The sequence below is a fragment of the Neovison vison genome, chromosome 8, assembly GCF_020171115.1.
Source record: "Neovison vison isolate M4711 chromosome 8, ASM_NN_V1, whole genome shotgun sequence".
Taxonomy (NCBI): Eukaryota; Metazoa; Chordata; class Mammalia; order Carnivora; family Mustelidae; genus Neogale; species Neogale vison.
Genome location: NC_058098.1, coordinates 62,064,929 through 62,086,581, shown reverse-complemented (window position 1 = coordinate 62,086,581; position 21,653 = coordinate 62,064,929). Strand labels below are relative to the sequence as shown.

Genomic DNA, 21,653 nt, shown 5'->3' with positions numbered 1-21,653 from the left:
TACAGACCCAATGAAAAGAGAAGAAAGACGAAAAAAAGAAAAAACAATGTTTTTTTTCTCTTTGCACTGAGAACACTCAGGATTTACTCTCTTAACTTTCTTATACGTCATATAGCTGTGTTAGCTGTAGTCCTCTCGTTGTACATTACGTCCCTAGTATTTATTTATTTTATAACTGGAAGTTTATGCCTTTGGACCACCTCATCCTTTTCCTATGAGGGCTTTTATTCTTCCTTTTAGATTCCACACGGAAGGGAGATGACAGAGTATTTGTCGTTGTCTGACCTCCTTTGCTTAGTTGAATGCCCTCAGGGTCCATCCATGTTGTCACAAGTGGTGGGATTTCCTCAATTTCTTTTACGGCTGAATAATATTCCATTGTGTATATTTCCCAGAATTTCTTTATGCATTCATCCGTTGACTGGCACAGGTCTTGACTTTTGTAAATGACGGCGCTATGAACATGGCTGGGGGTGCAGATATATTTTGGGGTTAGTGTTTTTGTTTCCTTTGGCTATATTCTCAGACAAAGAATTGCTGGATCATAGGACAGCTCTATTTTTAATTTTTTGAGGGTGTTCCATACTGTTTTCCATAGTGGCTGTACCAATTTACAATCGTAACAGCAGTGCACAGGGGTTCCCTTTTTTCCACATCAATGCTAACTTTATCACATCATAATGTTATCTTTTGTCATTTAGATGATGGTCGTTCTACTGAGCTTGAGGTGATACCTCCTTGTGGTTTTGATTTGCATTTCCCTAATGACGAGTGATATTGAGCGTTTTTAATGTACTTGTTGGCCTTTTATGTATCTTCTTTGGAGAAATGTCTATTCAGGTCCTCTGCCTATTTAAAAATTGTTTTTTTGTTTGTTTGTTTTTTGTTATGGAGTTGTATGAATCCTTTATACAGTGTGGCTGTTACCCTTTATCAGATATATGGTTTATCAATATTTTTTCCCATTCTGCAGGTTATCTTTTCACTTTGTTAGTTTCTTTTGCTGTCCAGAAGCTTTTTAGTTTCATGTAGTCCCAAGTGTTTATTTTTGATCTTGTTGCTTGTGCTTTTGGTGTCATATACCAAAAATCATTACCAAGACCCATGACAAGGAGTCTTGTTTTCTTTTAGGAATTTCATGGTTTCAGGTCTTACATTTACGTTTTTAACTCATTTCAAGTAAATTTTCGTGGGTGGCATAAAATGTGGGTCCAGTTTCATTACTTGTGAATATCTACTTTCTCTGGCACCATTTATCAAAGAGACTGTCTCCCCCCCCCCCCATTGATTATTCCTGGCCCTCTTGTCAAATTTTAGTTGACTGTATCAGCATGGGTTTATTTCTGGGCTCTTGATTGTGTTCTATTGGTCTATTTGTTTCTTTTTATGACAGTACCATGCTGTTTTGATGACTATAGCTTTATAGTATAGCTTGAAATTAGGGAGTATTATGCCTCCTTCTTTCCCAGATTTTTTGTTTTGTTTTGTTTTATTTTTTGTTATCTGGGATCTTTTCATGGTTCCATATAAGTTTTAGGAGCGTTTTTTCTACTTCTGTAAAAAATGCCTTTGGAATCTTGGTAGGGATTGCATTGTATCTATAGCTAGCTTTTGGTAGTACTGACCTTTTAACAATACTAATTCTTCTAAACCATGAACACAAGATACCTTTTTATTTATTTGTGTCTCTGATTTCTTTCATCAATGTCTACTAGTTTTCAGACTAGAGATATTTCACCTCCTCTGTTAAACTTACTCCAAAGCATTTAATGTTTTCAATGATATTGTAAATAGGATTGATTTCTTTATTTTCCTTTCAGAAATTCTTTGTCACTGAATAGAAATGTTACAGGTTTTTGTATGTTAATTTTATCTCCTGCAACTTTACTGAATTCATTGATTAGATCTAACGATCTAACAATTTTTTCATTGACTCTTTAGGATTTTCTATATATAAAATTATGTCATCTGTAAATACAGACAGTTTTGCTTCTTCTTTCCAATTCTGATACCTTTTATTTCTTTTTCTTGCCTAAGTGCTCTAGGAACTTGAACAGGAGAAGAGGGAGTAGGCACTCTTATACATTTCTCATCTTAGAGGAAAAGCTTTCAATATTTCACAAATGAGTATGATGTTAGCTGTGGGCTTGTCACATATGACCTTTAGTATATTGATAGATGTTTCTTTTATACCTAATTTGTTAAGAGTTTTTATCATGAATAGATGTTGAATTTTGTCAAATGCTCTTTTTTGCATCTAGATGATCATATGTTTCTTTTGTTTCATTTTATTGATATGATGGATTGTGTTAATTGATTTGTATATCAATGTTGTATATACAATGTTGTATATACAATTATACAATGTTTGTATAATTCAATGTTGAATTATTCTTGTATCCTAGACATAAAGCCTATTTGATCATGGTGGAGGTGCTGTTGAATTCTGTTTCCTAGTAGTTTACTGAGAATTTTGCATCCATCAAGGATACTGGCCTGCAATTTTCTTCTGTAGTAGTATCTTTTTCTGGTTTGGGGATCACACTGTCCTCGTAAAATGAGTTTGGGAGTGTTCCCTCCTTTTTGATTTTTTTTTTTTTATAAAAGCCTGAGAAATACTGGTGTCTCAAAAATTGATTTTTGTAATTGGTCTATTCAGATTTCTTATTTCTCCTGATTCAGTCTTGGGAAGTTGTATATTTCTAAGACTTCTTCCATTTCTTCCAGGTTGTTTAGTTTGTTGGCATACAGTTGTTCATTAGCAGCCTCTTATGATCCTTTGAATTTCTGTGCTATCATTTGTAGTGTCTCATTTATCATTTATGATTTTGTTGATTTGGGTCTTTTCTCTCTTCTTGGTTAGTCTAGCTAAGGACTCGCCAATTTACTTTATCTTTTCAAAGAACAGAGCCTTAGTTTGCCTAATCTTTTCTATTGTTTTTCTGTTCTCTATTTCTTTCTGCCATAATCTTTATGATTTCCTCTCTTTTGATAACTTTGTGCTCAGTTTGCTTTTCTTTTTCTAGTTCCTTAAGGTATAGAGTTTAGTTATCATTTGGGATCTTTCTTATTTCTTAATGTGGGTGTTGATTGCTATGAACTTTCCTCATAAAACTGCTTTTGCTGCATCCCACAAGTCCTGATACATGGTGCTTTCATTTCCATTTGCCTCAAGAAACTTTTTTTATTTCACTCTTAGGTCTTTTTTGATCTGTTGCCTGATTAGGTGAGTGTCGTTTAGTGTCCTTATGTTCATGAATTTTCTAATTCTCCTCTTGTCCTTGGTTTCTAGTTTTATGCCATTGTGGTCAGAAGAGATATTTCATTTGATTTCTATCTTATTGCATTTGCTAAGATTTGTTTTGTGGCCTAAAACATGGTCTATCCTAGAAAATGTTCCATATGAGGTTGAGAAGAATGTGTACTGTGTTGTTGTTGGATAGAATGTTCTGTATATGTGCATTAGGTCCATTTGGTCTATAGTGTTACTCCAATCCTCTGTTTCCTTATTGATTCTCTGTTTTGATGATCTATCTGTGGTTGAAAGTGGGGATTAAAGTCTCCAACTATTATTGTATTACTGTTTATTTCTACTTTTAATTCTGTTAGTTTTTGCTTTATATATTTAGGTGCTTCCATGTTGAATGGATAAATATTTATAATTCTTTATCTTCTTGATGTATTGACCCCTTTATTATTATGTAATAACCTTCTTTGTCTCTTTCTGCCATTTGTAGTTTAAGGTATATTTTATCTTCCGTAAGTGTAGCTACCCCACTTTTTTGGTGACATTATTTGAAATGTTTTTTCCTATCTCTTCAATCTTCTTCTAGTTTAAGGCCAAAGTGAATCTCTTATAGGCAGCATATTGTTGGATCTTGTTTCTTTTTATCCTTTAAGCCATTCTATGCCTTTTAATTTCAATGACTTTTAATTTCCTCTATTTTTATTTAAAGTAACTACAGCTGATGTTTGAACAATGCAGGGGTTAGGGACCCTGACTTCCTACACAGTCAAAAATCAGAGAATAACTTTTGAAATTTCCAAACTTGGGGCATTTGGGTGGCTCAAAGTATCTGCCTTTGGCTTAGGTCATGATCTCAGGATCCTGGGATCAAGGCCTACAATGGGCTCTCAGCAAGGAGTCTGTTTCTCCTTCTCTCCTGTCCCCCTGCTTGTGCGCGTGCTCTCTCTCTCTCTCTCTCTCTCTGTCAAAATAAATAAATCTTTAAAGAAAAGAGAAACTGGGACGCCTGGGTGGCTCAGTTGGTTAAGCAGCTGCCTTCGGCTCAGGTCATGATCCCAGCGTCCTGGGATCGAGTCCCACATCGGGCTCCTTGCTCGGCAGGGAGCCTGCTTCTCCCTCTGCCTCTGCCTGCCTCTCTGTCTGCCTGTGCTCGCTCGCTCTCCCTCTCTCTGACAAATAAATAAATAAATAATCTTTAAAAAAAAAAAAAAAAAGAAAAGAGAAACTCCCAAACTTTATCTACTAATAGCCTACTATTCCCCAGAAGCTTTCATGATAAAGAGTTAACACATACTTTATATGTGCGTGTATTACGTAGTGCATTCCTACCATAAAGTAAGGTAGAGAAAAGAAAACAATATTAAGAAAATCATAAGGAAGAGAAAATACATTTACAGTACTGTACTGTATTTATTAAAAAAAATTGTGTATAAGTGGAGCTTTGCCGTTCAAACCTATGTTGGTCAAGGGTCAACTGTATTGATAGGTAGAGACTTACTATTGTCATTTTATTAATTATTCTCTGGATGTTTTGTTGATCTGTTTTTTTCTGTTTCTTATCCTGCTGTCTTATTTGTGTTTTGACATCTTTTGGTATCATGTTTTGACTTCTTTATTGTGTTCTTTTGTATAGTTATCATAGGATTTTTTCTAGTGGTTACATGATACTTACATGTAATACCTTAAACTTCTAACCCCTTATTTTAAACTCATAACAACTTAGGAGCATCTGGGTGGCTCATTTGGTTAAGTGTCCAACTCTTGGTTTCAGCTCTGGTCATGATCTCAGGATCATGTGATTGAGCCCCGTGTCAGGCTCCATGCTTAGTGCAGTTTCTTTGAGATTTTCTATCTCCCTCTCCTTCTGAGAGAGGAGGCTCTCATGCTCTCTCTCTCTAAAATAAATAAATAAATCTTTAAAAAAAAACCATAACAACTTAACTTTAATGCAGTTAGCAAGCTTTACAGTTTTATTTTTTCTTCTCCCTCACATTTTAGGTTATTGCTGTCAAAATTTATGTGTTTTTTTCATATTGTATAACTAATAACAGATTATTGTAGTTATGGTGACTTTTACTACTTTTTTTTTTTTTTTTTTTTTACTTTCAACCTGCAGGGTTTTCTTTTTCTCTTTCTTTCTTTCTTTTTTTTTTTTTAGGGAGGAAGGATGAGGGTGAGGGAGAAAGAGAATCTTGATGTGTTTCTTTGATTTTGTTATGAATTGGTTTATATAATTGGCTGGTCCCATCTTAGGGACATAGATATTTAAAATTGTTAGATCTTCTTGTTGGACAGACTTTAAGTATGATATAGTGTCCTTCCTTATCTCTTATTATAGTCTTTGGCTTAAGAAATCTAATTTTTCTGATATAAGGATTGCCACCCCAGCTTTCTTTAGATGTCCATTAGCACAGTAAATTGTTTGCCACCTCCTCACTTTAAATCTGAGGTGTCTTTGGGTCTAAAATGAGTTTCTTCTAGACAGCATGTTGATGGGTCTTGTTTTTTTATCCATTCTGATACCCTGTGCCTTTTCATTGGGGGCATTTAGCCCATTTACATTCAGGGTAACTATTGAAAGATATGAATTTAGTGTCATTGTATTGCCTGTAAGGTGACTGTTACGGTACAGTATCTCTGTTCCTTTCTGGTCTGTTACCTTTAAGCTCTCTGTTTGCTTAGAGGACCCCTTTCAACATTTCCCATAGGGCTGATTTGGTGTTTGCAAATTCCATTAATTTTTGTTTGTCCTGGAAGCTTTTTATCTCTCCTTCTATTTTCAATGACAGCCTACCTGGATATAGTATTCCAGGCTGCATATTTTTCTCATTTAGTGCTCTGAATATATCATGCCAATCCTTGCTGGCCTGCCAGGTCTCTGTGGATAGGTCTGCTGCCAATCTAATATTTCTGCTGTTGTATGTTACAGGCATCTTTTCCCTGGCTGCTTTCAGGATTTTCTCTTTGTCACTAAGACTTGTAAGTTTTACTCTTAATGATGGGGCATGGACCTATTTTTATTGATTTTGGAGCTATTTTTATTGATTTCGAAGGGGTTTTTCTGTGCCTCTTGGATTTTGATGACTGTTCCCTTTGCCAAATTAGGGAAATTTCTGTACTATAATTTGCTCCAATATACCTTCTGCCCCTCTCTCTTCTTCTTCTGGGATCCCAATTATTCTAATATTGTTTCATCTTATGGTATCACTTATCTCTTGAATTCTCCCCTCATGGTTCAGTAGTTGTTTGTCTCTCTTTTGCTCAGATTCTTTATTCTCCATCATTTGGTCTTCTATATCACTAATTCTCTCTTCTGCCTCATTTATCCTAGCAGTAAGAGCCTCCATTTTTGATTGCACCTCATTAATAGCTTTTTGATTTCAAGTTGGTTAGATTTTAGTTCTTTTATTTCTCCAAAAAGGGATTTTATTTCTCCAGAAAGGGATTCTCTAGTATTTTCCATGCTTTTTTTCAGGCCCAGCTAGCACCTTGATAACCTTGATAATCGTCATTCTGAACTCTGGTTCTGACATCTTACTAATGTCCACATTGATTGGGTCCCTAGCCTTTGGTATTGCCTCTTGTTCTTTTTTTTTTTTTAAGGTGAGTTTTTCTGCCTTGTCATTTTATCCAGATAAGAATAGATGAATGAGAGAACAAAATACTAAAAGGATAGCAACTACCCCAGAAAAATATACATTAACCAAATCAGAAGAGACCTGAAACTGGTGAATAGAACAGAGCCACACACTTGATTTGGGGTATATTTAGGTCTGTTAGAAGAAACAACCTTCCAAAATTTTAAAGAAAGAAAAACTTATATATATATATATATATATATATATATATATACACAAAAATAAGGGTAAACATGATGAAGGGATGGAATATGACTGTAAAGATGAAAATTTAAAAAGATTCTAAAAAAGGAATTTGTAAGATAAGAAGTTGGCTGAAAAAAGAAAAAAAAAAGAGGAAAGAATGTGATCAGGCTGGAGACTAGAGCAAAGCCATGTGCTAGATTTAGGGTATATTTTGATCTATTAGAAGAAATTATATCCCAAAACTTTAAAGGAAAAAGAAAAAACTGTATGTATACAAAATATAAGGTTAAATACAATGAAGGGATAAAATATGAGCATAACAATGAAAATTAAAAATGAGTTTTATAAAGGTATTGATAAAATAATTAAAAATGTTAAAATAGGAGAAGAAAAATTTAAAAAATAGAATAAGAAAAATAAAATTAAAAAGTTTAACTTTGAAAAACTAAAGAATCATGGGAAAAAGCCATGAATTCTATGTACAGCATTCCCTCAGTTCTAGAGTTCCATGGTTCTCATTGATGGGTACACTTGGTCTTGGCTGAATATTCTTGCTGATCTGGAGGAGGGGCCTGTTGCAGTGTTTCTCAAATGTCTTTGCTGGAGGCAGAATTGAACCGCCCTTGCCTGGGGCCAGGCTAAGTCATCTGTTTGGGCTCATGCTTGGAGCTTTTGTTCCCTGATCGTTTTCTTTACAGCTTTGGAGGACGGGAATTAAGATGGCGGCCTTCTTGTCTTCGGCCCAGAGGAGCTTAGAGTTCGGGGCCCCACTCCTCAGTGCTCCCTCAGAGAAAGCAGTCAATCGCTCCCATCTCCTTGGTCTCCGGCCGCACTCTGTGCTCACATGGCCTGTGATTGAGCGTTTTCTATCTCGGCACATGGCCCCGTTTGGAGTCTCCAAACCCAGCTGATTCCGGAAGCACACTGCAGCATCACTCCTCTCCAAGGAGGAAGGTGAGTCTCCCAGGATCTGCCACTTATGAGTCCCTGCTCAAAGAGCAGGTGCCTGACTGCACCTTGAATCATGGTTTAAGGTAACCCTGTCCTGAGAGCCCACTCCTTGGCTCCCTCTCTGCGGTCGGCTTCCCTGCTCTGATACCTGGGGGTTTTGCCACACTCAGACATCCAAGGTCTTTCTGTGTCCCTGCGGGTCCTGAGACCACACTGTCCCCACAAGGGCTCCACCTCCCGCTTAGCCTCGGGAGGGACATTTCCCCGCAGAGTAGACTTCTAAAAGTTCCGATTTGGGGTGTCACTGCTCTACCGCATGCTGGGAGCCCCCTGCCCTACAGTCTATGGTCCCATATAGCCTGTCAAATTCACTTCTCTACACGTTCTACCTTCCAGAAAGTGGTTGATTTTCTGTTCCTAGAATTGCTGTTCTTCTGTTCCATCTCCTCTTGAGTTTGTAGGTATTCAGAATGGTTTGATAACTATCTAGTTGAACTCCTGGGACCTGCTATTTCAGTCTCCTACTCCTCTGCCATCTTGCTCCTCCCTCCAAATAAATCCAAGGTAGAGAATCTTAAGCAGACTCCATGTCTAGCATGGAGCCCTATGTAGGACTTGATCTCACAACCTTGAGATTATGACCTGATTTCATTGCGTCCCGTAATTCATGTAGGTTTTCTTCAGTCTTTTGTATTCTTTTATCTTTTTGCTCCTCAAATGGTTAATATCCAATGTCTTACACTCCAGATCACTGATTCTTCTGCAAGGTCGAGTCTGCTTTTGAAACTATTAAATTCTTTAGTTCAGTTATTATTTTTTCAATTCTAGAGTCTCTCTCTCTTTCTTTTGGTAGTTGCTGTTTCCTGTTGAACTATTTATTTTGTTCATGATTTGTGTCCCTTATTTTGTTTAGTTGTCCTGTCTGTGGTTTCTTGTAGTTCACTAAACTTCCTTAAGAGGATTATTCTGAATTCTTTGTCTGCCAGTTCACAGATTTCTGGTTTTTTTTTTTTTGGTGGGGGGTGGGTCCATTATTGGCACTTTATTAGTTTTCTTTAGTGGGGCTATTGACTTGATTCTTCATGATCCTTGATTCCTTCTGTTGGGATGTTCACATTGAGTGATTGTGCTCTTATTCCAGATGTATAGCTTTCTTTGGGCAGAGACAGTTTTTCACCAGTCAGCTCAGTTTGGGTTTCTGGGCAGGTTTACTGGTAATGTCCTGGGGAAGGTGGAGCCTGCTGTTATGGTCTATTTTTAGGTGAGGCAACGTGCAAGCTCTTAGGAAGTGGATGGGGATGTATGCCACTGGCTAAGAACAGTTGGCTAGTATGGCTAGCTCAGTTTCCTACTCAAGTGAGGCTGTAGGATGGGCTTCATGGTTGTTGGGGTTCTCTGGTCAGCCTTGCTAGATGGTCAAGACTGGGCATTACATTAAGCCAAAGATGAAGCTATGAATTAGCATCCCTGCACTGGCAGGGAAGCAGGACTGACCCTGGAGCCTATACAATTCATTATTTGGGTGTCCAAAAGATGTTAGAATGTGCCCTGAATTCCCTGGGAAGGTCTGGCTATTAGTTTTGCTCTGCTGGGAGGGGAAGGCAGGACTGTGCCTTTTGCTGAAGTGCTGCTCTAGGTTGGGCTTTTGAGTGGGCTCTGCAGCTTCCTTTTGGCTCTGGTTAGGTTTCTTGGTTAGACAGGTTGAAGGTTGTATTCAGTAATGAGTGGGGCTAGGAACCATTCCCTATCTTGGTACAGCAGGAGCAGCAGCTCCTCTAAAGCTGGTAAAGCTCTTTGGTTGTTGTCTTAACTCAAGCCAATCTGCACCCTAAGTTCCCTGTCTGAACAGGGTCACTGGCTTTTCTCTGAAAGCTATTGCCTTTGCCAGGATAGTTTTGCTAAGTAAATATGAAACAGGCATCTGGATCAAAACAAAACAAAACAAAACAAAACACTAATGGACGGTCTATCACTCCCAGTGAAGGCACTGAAACCGGAAACGGGAATAATTCTTCTAGAGACGTTATATAGAAAACATGATCATGACATTGCAAAAACGAGGTGGGACAGTTTTGTAAACTATCTTTATGTTCTAAGTTGGGAAGGATTATCATTTAAAATGTAGAAACAATTTCTTTTTTACTATTTGTTCTAAGAATACTATACAGTGTCTGAAATTCCCTTTTTTCTTCTATTATGAACCAGGAAGATTTTTCTGATGGAGAAGATTTCTAAAAGAAATCAGGAAATGTGCATTTTTGAGGTATAATTCTCCATAAGAAAAGTCATAGACTACTAAATTATCCAAATAAAGTGGCATGGGTTATCCCTGCAGTGTTGGGAATTTATGGGTGAACATTCACTATATAATATTGAATGTTCATATGATAGATCCAGAATTTTTTAAAAAGCCATTTTGCGAGGAAACAGTGAAAATTCATTAAAATTGAGGAAAGTACATCGTGAATCTATATCCTTAAATGGCTGGCCTGTTTGGACTAAATGAATGATAACTGAGCTACAAATTCCAGTTAAGTTGGTAAAACAGTTAATGCAGTAAACAAATTAAGTGGGCTAAATTTTAAAAAACAGATTGGAAGATTAAAGTAGATAGATCAAAATCAAAGAATGCTATAAAGGAATATGGACATATCCTCCAAAATGAGAAATTTCTTGTGCTGCCATTTCCAAGGAAGGGAAGAAAGAGATGACAAACGTATTTTGTAATTATTTGAGATTAATGTGTAACTTTTGGGGTATGTAAAGTAGGAAAATAAGTGAAGAAAAATATTTGAATAAAAATCTGGAGCATTACAACAAAAATATTTTTTAAAAGCCTGCATATGTTTAGACTATTAAAAGGTCTTCCTTTCTCTTATTTTGGTTATGCCTTTTTAAGTAGCTAATGGATTTATCAGCATTCTTAACCCGAGTCAGATGATTTGGCCCCTTGGTGACTTTTCTAATGCCTCTGATACCTATTTCAACTTGTTTTCTAAAGAGACAGTATGTACTTAGCTTTCGCAGAAGTAATTTGGAACCTTTCAAACTCCCGAGTTTCTGTAGTCTTCATTTTGTTCATTGGATTTTCTTCCCCTTTGCCTTTCCTCCCTCCTCTTAAAGTTTAAAATTAACCTTCCATTCCCACTTTGTCTTTTTCTTTTTGCTTTCCTCTGTGGTTCACTTCTTTCCTAGTGATACTACTAGGATTTTTTTTTTTTTTGCCTCACCATCGAGTTTCTCTTTCATTTTTCTTTTATGCATCTATTGACTCTCCTTTATCCATAACATCCATTTTTAAAAAGATTTTATTTACTTATTTGACAGAGAGACAGCGAGAGAGGGAACACAAACAGGGGGAGTGGAAGAGGGGGAAGCAGGCTTCCCATAGAGCAGGGAGCCCGACGCGGAGCTCTATCCCAGGACCCTGGGATCATGACCTGAGCCAAAGGCAGATGCTTAACGATTGAGCCACCCAGGAGTCCTATTCATAGTATCCTTATCCATCCCTGTCCCTTTTTCTTTTATGGACATAGTCATGTTGTCTTCTTTCTGTGGGGCAATTTCCCAAGCTACTGGAAATTTCAAACCAATATATGTTGATAGACAACGGATGTTTCATGCGGTACTGGATTTCTCCGTGGTCTTTCTCCGTAATTTCTTATCCACAGCTGCTCAGGCTTGCCCTCTGGCTTCCTAAGGGATGCCAGCTCTGTCTTTACTTGTGTTTTCGGACCCTTCTTTGTTTGGCCAGCTTTGGTTATGTCTAAGAAACTTGAGGTTGGGAGTTCTGCCTCACCAACTTAAAGTGGCATTTTATTTTATTATTATTTTTGCAGATCATTCTTTCTTTTAAAAAGTTTTTATTTTAGTTACAGTTAGCTAACATAGTGTTGTATTAGTTTTAGGTACACAGTAAACATGGACATTATAGTACCTTCTTCTCATCAGCTAAATACAGGGTACCTCCCCAACCATCCTTTTGGAAACAGACCTGGCTGAAAACAAGAACACCTTTAGATGGGAGGCACTGTGTTCATGCTGAGTCAACAGATAGACAAGGGTTTGGAGAGGGGTCCTCCGATTATACTGCGTGTGTCACCCTGGATAAGCCATTGGATTCTCTGCACCTCTCTTCCTTCTTGGAGATAAGGGTTTTTTGCGTACATTTTGTACCTGGTGCATTTCCAATAAGGTTTCATTCCTTGTATATGCACCTGTGGTTGACACCTCAGAAAACGTAAAGCAGTACCGTTAGGCACAGTAGACGCGGTGGCACGGCAGAAGGCAGAAGTGGTAGAAATAACGCCATTACCACAGTGCTCTCAGTGTGTGTGTTTCATTTTATCTTGACAATGACCCTGAGGTCTGATGAAGATCCCTGGCCCCTCAGTGGGGAACTGAGACCTCTCATCAGGCCACCACTGTCATGTCATTAATTTGGGAGGGAAGAAATGCCTACTAAAAAGCCACGTGGATATTGTGAAGGTAATGGGTAGTACGAGATCATCCTGAGTGTGGAAAATTGGAGCCATTCAGCCTCGTAGAAAAGAGGAGTTTTATGTTTCATTCCCAGGTTCAGAGAAAAGAAAACCTTTCCTTTTCTTTTCCTCTTTGTTGTTGTTGGCAAGAGTCTGTAAGACTGCAACTCACATGTAAGACACACTGGGCCAACTTTTCAAAGAGCCTCTATACTTTGCATGTGTTAGATTTTTCATGCATAGCTACAGTTTTGGGCGGTGGTGGAGCTTGTGGGGTGGAGGGGAGGGTGGGCACAGATGGATTTTTCACATTTGCCACCTCACTTTGAATGTGTAAATGAACTAATTTTGTGAGATTTGGTTTCCGGAAAAGAAGAGATCCCGAAGCAGGCTTATATCTAGAGCAGTGTCTTCTTTAAGTGAACAGCTCTGAAAGTGGTCAGGATTTGCAGATCTGCCTGGACGGTGATAAGAAGGTGGTGTATTGTTTGGAATAGAAATCAGCCTGAGGAGAGCTCCGAAGTGTCTTGCAGTTTGGGTGGGCTAGACATTAGTCTTGCAGTTGTGTACGGCTCATGTCATGCCTTTTTCCTAGGCACTTTTTGTCTCAGATGGACCTTCACTAGGGAATGATCGAATGTCTCAGAGTTAGTGATTTGCTAACAGAAAGCCTGGCAGGTTTGTTTTATTCTCAGAAAGATCTAGATTCCTTCTTTCTGATGTGACCCTCAGTAACTTTAAACTCCCTAGTTTTGTCTATTTGCCATCAATGCCTGTTAGGATAGAGAAAGTTACATTATGGGAGAAAGTAGGCCTCAAAACCTCAGTGGCTTAAGATTACAAAAGTTTCTTTCTTTTTTTCTGTTGTTGTTGTTGGCTCTGTGTTTTTGCTATTTTACTTATTTATTTTAACTTTTGTTCCAGTATGGTTTCTAAAATTTGAATTCCAGTAAAGTTAATGGACAGTGTTTTGTTAGCTTCAGATGTGAGATAGAGTGATTCAACCCTTTCATCCAATGCCCAGTGCTCATCACGACAAGTGCACTCCTTAATCCCAGTCTCCTATTTCCCCTCTCCCACCCCAAAAGTTTATTTCTTGATCCCATTTCATGTCCACTGTGAGGCAGAAGGGGTGCCCATCAGCCATAGATAATTAGGGACTCAGAATGATGGAAGCTCTTCTCTGTACCTGTTTCCACACTCACCATAGCGGGAGGAAGGAGACATGGCGAGGCTTGCCCTGGCTAAGGCGTCTGCCCAGAGGTGACAACTGCCACTTCTCACATTTCATTGGTCAAAAAGTCTCATGACCGTGCTCCACTTCAAAGCACTGGAAGGCACATTCAATCCTACACCAAGTCTAGCAGGAGAAGAGAAATTAACAACCTGCTGGTGACTACCTCATCGGCCATTAGACATCAGCACGCAGGGAAGGTATTTGTCTTTTGTTTATGGTAATTAGCACCACCAGTGCTAATTTCTCTACCCTGGACATTTCTGAGCATTGGTAAAAAAGTGTTGTCACATATTTCCACAGTCGTCCCCATGAAGTGAATGTTCCGCCTCCTTGGAAGCTTATAATACAGCAGCTTCAAGGACTATGGATACTTTGAAATGTTTTCAGTGACAATGATTATGATGAAAATAATAGTGAAGAATAAAAACTTACCCACAGAGAGAAATCCATCCCTTAAGCCGTGCTTTAAACTCACTTCTTTCTTTTGAAAGTACCTTTCAAGTCTTAATCAAAGGACAACATCTTCATGACCAAATTAATCAACATTTGATGGATAAGGAAGTTAAGGATCAGAGAAGATAGAGTAGACTTCTCAGGTCTCTAAGATAGAAGTGAAAGCGTTGAATTCACATTGGGGGATTTTACTGTAATCGCCAGAACAACCTTTGCCACCATCGCTACGGACCTCTGTCCCCACCCCCCCAACCCCATCATTATCCCCACCACCCTCCTCAACCCCCCCATCTTTACCACCTTCACACTACAACCACTACGCCCATCTAGTGTTATAAACACAGACAGTATGACCCAAATAATGTTTCTTTTCAGAACAATCAGGAGGACCATAAAACTAGGTAAGATTTTTTAAGCTATTAAGTTTCTTTTTCCTTATACATTTCATAATCCAGGAATAAAAAAGGTCACGGAAGAGGATTGGCAACTCTGAACAACCATGGGAACGTGGCTTGGACTAAACGTGTCTTTCTTCCTCTTCAATTTGTCTTTTTGTTTTTCCCTTTCAATTTTCTTCCTGGGGTACTTTTTCTTTCCCCTTTAAACTTGAAAGAGAGCCAGTGTTAAAAAATGCCACACTCCATGACCTTCACGGCCCAGAAGGGGTGGTGCGTTCGTGTACTATGGTAGCGCTTACTTTATTTTTATATAGCCCTTTGAAGAGCACAGATGTGGGCAGGATTTCCAAAATGGGGCTCTTTTTCCTGCCAAACTCTGCTTAGAAACCAGCATGGGGATGGTAGAAGGACCATCCGAAGCAAAGTGGCACAGTTGCCCAGTGAATCAGAGGGATTTGGCAGAATCATTGCAATCAGCATGTTGTACTTCATGAATCCACCTGTCTGCTCTGATTTGGGTGTGATGCCCCAGGCCTCTGGGAGAGTGTTCAGAGTGGGCTTTCTTTGGAGGTGATTCTTATTGGCCCCTGAACTGTGGATTCTGTCTTAGCCTCTCGGTCTAACATAGGGAAGGATGGCATCTTGGATCCTTGCCCATGGCCTGTGCAGTGTTACCAAACTTCTACAAGGCCCCAGGCATTTGTGTCTTTAAATACCCCTGCTGCCTGAGCTAATGATGGAGGGTAGAGAGATTCTGGCCCAAAGCTAACACCCTAGAGCTTTACTAACCCCCCTACCCTTAGCTCCAAATATTAACAAAACAAGGACGTTATCACATTACCAATCCAGGCTGCAATTGATTATTTGCCAAGAATTCCACGCTTCCACCTCACATAATACATTTTATTTTTCTTTTGGGGATTTGTTTTCTGAATCAGTTTACTTCTTCGTGGTCCAATAATCACCAAATGGAATTCTCTCCATCTTTCATCCTTCATCATTAGAGGAAAAAATACAGTATCATTTTCTGGCAAGAAATAAATATCTCAAAATGAAAGACAATATTTAGTGACCAAAAAAAAAAAAAATCCCTCAAGAGCACTACTTTTCTGATGAATCAGAGCTGGAAGTGATTAAGGGCTCAGTGCATTAAAACAATGAGCACTCACGTCCATTCCTTCATTTTCATAAGAAAATCAAACATCCTCTTTTAAGGAAGTGGGGGGTTGCTTAACAAATCTTTCAAGTGAGCCATAGATAAGTGCATTGGCATGGTTTGAGGAAACGCATAGAGGAAATTAAAAATATTTATTTTATTGAACTAATATTCCCAGTTGGAGATTAAAGTAGCATGGAACCCACAACTGTAAGGTTGATGCGATTTGGCCATTTAGTTTCTATTTATTTTGTTCTTAACTGTCAACTTGAACTTGAGGAGAAGTTTAAAATTGTAACTTACTAAGTGCTTAAAAGAGTGTTCCTTGTATATGAGATGGGGTTGTCTCAGATTGTATTTTTGGGTAAAAATACGTGTGGTTTGATTTTTTTTTTTTAATTTTACGTTCAGAACTTGAAATTCCTGGCTGTTTTCAAGGTTGAATAAAATTTTGCTGTGTTGTAGAGAGTTATGATTTCATGACTGTGTGAGTTTGGAAAGGTTCTTATGTCTTTTTTGTCATGGATTTCAAAAGAAAACATTTTTAAAAACACCATTTACGGGGCGGGCACCTTGCTGGCGCAGTCGGTTAAGCAACCGACTCTTGGTTTCGGCTCGGGTCTTGATCTCAGGGTCGTGAGATTGAGCCCTGCACTGGGACCCACACCCAGCAGGGAGTCTGCTTAAGATTCTCTCTTCTTCCTCTGCCCCTCCTGCTTATGTGCACATTCTATCATTCAAACAAATAAATAAATCTGTATAAAGAAAATTAAAGGCATTATTTAGGAATCAGGGCTAACTTTTTTCATTTCTGTCTGCTACCTCTTTGCTATTGGATCTGGACATACTATTCCAGGCTGGTCGTGTTCCGTTTGGTCATTGCTGTCTTCTTCCTGGTTGGACGACTATTGTACTTTTTATTTCAGATTTACAAGGAAAGGGACATCTGGAATGCACACCTGTCACATCAGACAGTCACGTTTGCTCAAGAGGCAGAAGTCGCTACCATGGTTAAGCTTCCACCAGTACTTACTATGTTCCAGGAAATAGGCAAAGGAATTTATGTCCATTATTTCTTGTGGAGACAGTTACAGTTTTGCAGTAACTATAATTATCCTCATTTTATAGGTGAGGAAACTGACCTCTCAGAGAGGATACCTCACTTTCCCATGAGCCCCTAGCCGGCAAGTGCCAGAGCTGGGGTTCTCCTGGTGGGCGTCCTGTTGGGTCCCCCCTCCCAGATGTTGCGGGGCTTCTCTAACAGTGGCAGAGACCCAGGTGTTTCAAGATGGTCGTAAACCTCCTGGGGCAAAAATTGATAAATGCAAAAGCAGGGCTACATCCCCGTCCTCTTCCGGTTCACAGCAATTCTCCTGCAAAACAACTGTGCATCTGCAGGCTGGCTTTTCCATGGAAAAGCTAGAGTGGGCACACGTTCAACTCAATTCCCACTGTGCTTTCTCACAGAGGTTCTTCCACAAGATTACAAAGACTGGGAACCCAGCCTATTATTATTAATAATTTTTAAAAGTTATTCTGGCTTCTTTCAGGGCCATATCAGTTTCAAAGATCGCTGTCAGGGTGGGAGCAACTGAAGTTAAAACGGCCTGAATGCTAAATGTAGCCTGAGAGCGGAAACTTTGTTCTTCAGAGTTGAAAAGTCGGTGGAATATTCATAGAAATGTAATATGAGCACAGGATACCGAGTCAGTGTCAAAACTTTGTTCCAAACCATATTTGCTATTTGTAAAACTCACTCCTCAGGGCCCGGCTGGAGGATGAGAGGGCAAATGGATTACAGCACGCCCTGAGTCAGGGCTGTGTGTTGGGGCCTCCCTTCCCCACGGGGCTTTTCTCCACAAGAATTAGGGTTCGTAAGGGGGGGGCAAAGGTAATGGGGTCCAGCCCTTCTAGGAGGACCATCTCTGCCTCAAATACAGAAAACTTTCCTCTGTGTTTCACCTACAGTTTGTGCCTGAGTTTGAAATAGAAACTGTGGAGGGGTCTATGTAATGTTTCCCATGTGCAGAAGTGACACCATTTGCTTTTTTCTTTGAAGCTCTCCTGATTGAGATATTGATTTAAAAAAAAAAAATCATGGTGGCATAGGTCGCAATGAATATCATCTTCAGATGCTGGACTTCTATCTTAAAACTAACCAAAGGACCCATCTACTGATGACCCAAATTTCCTTTCAAGAATTAACGAATTCTCTCGCATTTTCCCCCCCCGTGGAACTCTACTCATCTGTAGTTAATCTAAGAATTAACATTTAGCAAATTACTGCCCTAAATGAGGTATGTGCCTGGTGGCTCCGTTGATTAGAACCCTGTGCTAATGAGATCACGGGTTCAGTCCTCGGGAGGGCTGGTTCCCTTCACCGTGGTCCCTGTCTGAATCCCAGCCAGGCCTCCCAATGCACACTGCTTACAAGGGGCCTTCTGGGGAAGAATCAACACAAATTCTTCATCATTTGTGGGAAAAAAACAACTCAAAGCAGATGCCTTGAGTTAACTCAGGGCATGATAGTGATCCTGTGGGGGTAACGAAATGGTACCCTAGAGAAGGCAAGGGCTGCTTGCAGATGGTGGAGGTGTCGCACTTCCTGGGGATGGCTTCTGGGCTGGGAAAACAGATTTGGTGTGTGTAGGACGTTCTGGTCCTGCCAAGTGAAAGGGGGACTTTCATATAGGAAGGGTAGGAGGCTGGATGCTTATCCATGGGGCAGACTCAGAAGGATACTTGGTGGTGGTGGGGGTGTAGGTTGTTGAACTTTCACTCATCACTTATTTAAAAGACAGATCATTCTGGGCCTTCCCTATAATGTCAGTAGTCATGTAATTCATGGGACCATTTCTCCTACAGCCAGGCCACTCCAGCCAATTGTCTTGGGCTGGCAGGAGACACCGTAGCTAAGAGCTTGAAGAGCAGGGGTGGTTCTCACTCTTACTCCCTCTCCATTTTCCACTCTCAGAAACCACCTTTCAGAGGTAGGTCCAGGTCTGAGGCCAAACCTCACCCAAGCATGACCGGATGCCTTGATATCCTCTGAGGCCATTTCTTGGGTTTAAGGAAGAATAATGCCTAATGAGCTCCAGCTGTGCCTAGTGGCATTCCCTGTTGAAACCAGCAGCCCCCACTGGCTTTCTTCCATTTTCCGAGAATACTTTCTTCAGGGCAGCGGCCACCTCTTTTTTTTTTTTTTTTTAATTTTTTAAAAACTTTAACTATTACATCCTTATTGCCCAGCAGATTGCTTTGTGTTTGGAAGTTCCATAAATATCTGATGGATATTCAATTGTGCAACTGGTTCCATTTAGACAAAGGCAATATTTTAAATGTTATCGTCTTATTTTTCTCTTTGCAAAATTATATGCCCTTACCGGGAAAAAATGAGAAAATAGAGAATAAATATCACCCATAATGTCATCAGTTGGAGATAGCCTTTCCTGGCATTTTAGGGTGCATGATAGTTACATCTGTATATGTATCTTTCAACTATACGGGACTCAGACAATACATATTATTGTGTAATCTTTTTTTTTTAACTTATATAAAAATCTTTGCATGATACTATATATTGAGATTATATATTATTCCACCTTATTACTTTTAATTTTTTTCAGCGCATTTTATTGCATGACTGGACTTCAACTTAATCAGTCACATATTAAAATCTTGTAGTTTAAACTCTTTGCATAGTTTTGTTTATTTCCTTGGGACAAATTCCGAAAGGAGGAATTGCATGGTTCCACGGTTTTCTAATTTGCTATGTGTTGGCAAGTTGAGGGTCAGAGAGGTGCCCCCAGTATGAACTCTGGCCTGCAACAAACAATGTAGTGCCTTGCCACTCTCCTGCCTTGCCAACAGTATTTATTAATCTTTTGTATATTCGCTAACTCATAGGCGAGAAGGTAGCAGTGTGCTTGTACTTTGCATTTCCTTTATCAGTAGTGAAACTGAGTATTTTTTTCGTGTGGCTATTTTAATGTCTACTTTGCAAGGTGACTGTTAATATTTTTGAAGACCCATGTATTTTGGGGGCTAGTAGACCTCCTTCTCTCTGTTCCTTTATTGTAAAAAATCAGTTGACACCATCTATTTGAATACAAAGCCATACACAAATATGTTGATCAGCTTTGTGACCCTGCAGGATGAAGGTCAGAAGGAAGGGTCACCCAAGAGTAAATGGGCTGAGTAAATGGTTTCCAAGCAAAGACCTGGGTGAGCTTTGCCAGAGGAGGGGCGGGGAGAGCCACCTGTGAAGAAAGGGAAAGGGGATGTGACCTGAAGATTTGTGACTTTGAGAAGGTCACTGGAAATAGACAAGGTCAGAGATAGTACAGGGGCTGGCAGCTCCAAACGGGAGCCAATTAGACACAGAAGGAAGCGAGATGGGCAGGGGAGCTGTAGGAAATGAAAGAGATGGTGCCCGGGGGTGGTCTGTGGTCTCCCTGGGGGGTGGGGGACAGGCATCTCCTCAGATGTCCCTAACACAGCAACAGAAAAGAGAAACACTAGCAGCGCCTGCTTCTCTGAAGACTTATCTGGAGTCCAGTGTGACCAAGGCAGGCGTGTTTAAGACCAGAAAGGGAGATGCCACTGCACACAAGTGTGGTCTTCTGGCTAGAGTACACCTGTGCTTTCTTGTAAAGCCCAGGAGTAACCACACCTGGGAGAGGGAAGTGAAATACACAAATTGGTGGTAATTAAATAAAGATAAAATACTGCACTAAAATTGCCCCAGCATGTATATGACTCCAGTTATGTAAAACTGTATATAAAGATACGTAATACGTCATTATAAATATAGGTTTTAAACATGATATGTATTACTATATATATATGTATAGATATATATGTATATATATATACACACACACACATATACATATACATAAAATACCTGAATATAGGAATATGCACACTTGCCCATGGTCATGTCCAGAGAGTGGTAATGAGGTGAGACAGGGAGAAGGAATTATTCTCACTTTTCCTCACATTTTTAAGTGTTGCTTTACTTGTTCCAGCAAACATGTATTTATTCTCTAGCTTGTACATGGTCGAACGAAGAAAAAAAATGGTTAAGACGGGAAATATATGTGTGCTGAGGGCGGCCTTCCACTTGCCCTCAGTGGCGTGACTGGGGATTCATGAGGGCAGTAGAAGCTGAGGTCCTGGGCTGTCACCGGAGCCCCTGCCAACTCAGACAGAGGAACCCTTGGAAGTACCTGAGAGTCACACCTGGGCCCCGCAGAGCGCCGAGCTCATTGGCATGTCACACTTAGATGACAGGGGAAGCCGTGCCTTCTTGGCAGGCGGGACTCTAGCCAACAGGTAATACATTTCCAGGCCACCTGTTTCCAGATCAGGTGAGCATCGCCACCTGGCAGGGAGGAGGCACGGGTTCATTGCAGGGGAAAGAACTCGAGCTTGGTGCAGGAGGAAAAATGAGAACTTTTCTCCTTCCGTTCAAGAGCTGCCCGTGCACCATGAAACAAAGTATCTGACTGGGACTTTTTGTTATTTTACATCAGGTAAAGCCGCTTTAAGGCAACACCGTTTCCTGCGTCCTTTGTGTTCCCTGTCCTGTGGTCTGGAGACAAAGCTGGGGAACAAGACTCAGCTGACCTCTGACATTCTGGAGCGACCCTTGAGTAGGGGAGATGAACGGATGGCACGCGAGGGACCAAACAGAGAGAGGGTCACACGTGGTAAGATTGCTCTGAAGGAAACCAAAAGCGGTGGGAAGTTCAGGGCTGGGCTATTTTGGATCTGGAGACAACGGAAGGTCTTTCGGAGGAGAAGACGTTTACCCTGAGTCAGGAATGAAGAGAAAAGGTCAGCAGGTGAGTCGCCAACCGGCAGAAGGGGGACCCAGGAGGCGGGACTCAGCTCAGCCTGCT

At 40.0% G+C, this 21,653-nt stretch overlaps 1 long non-coding RNA gene across 9 annotated transcripts in view; it reads left to right on the top strand.

The window, feature by feature from the left end:
* The window catches only part of LOC122916403, a 110,477-nt gene that overhangs the window by 23,349 nt on the left and 65,475 nt on the right, over window positions 1–21,653 (top strand). For 4 of the 9 annotated variants that reach the window (XR_006386186.1, XR_006386188.1, XR_006386189.1 and 1 more), the window contains exon 2: window positions 21,285–21,461. This is a non-coding gene — a long non-coding RNA (uncharacterized LOC122916403). Of the gene's footprint in view, window positions 1–21,132; window positions 21,597–21,653 lie in introns of those variants that run through there. The other 5 variants (XR_006386187.1, XR_006386192.1, XR_006386193.1 and 2 more) reach the window with 2 other exon arrangements.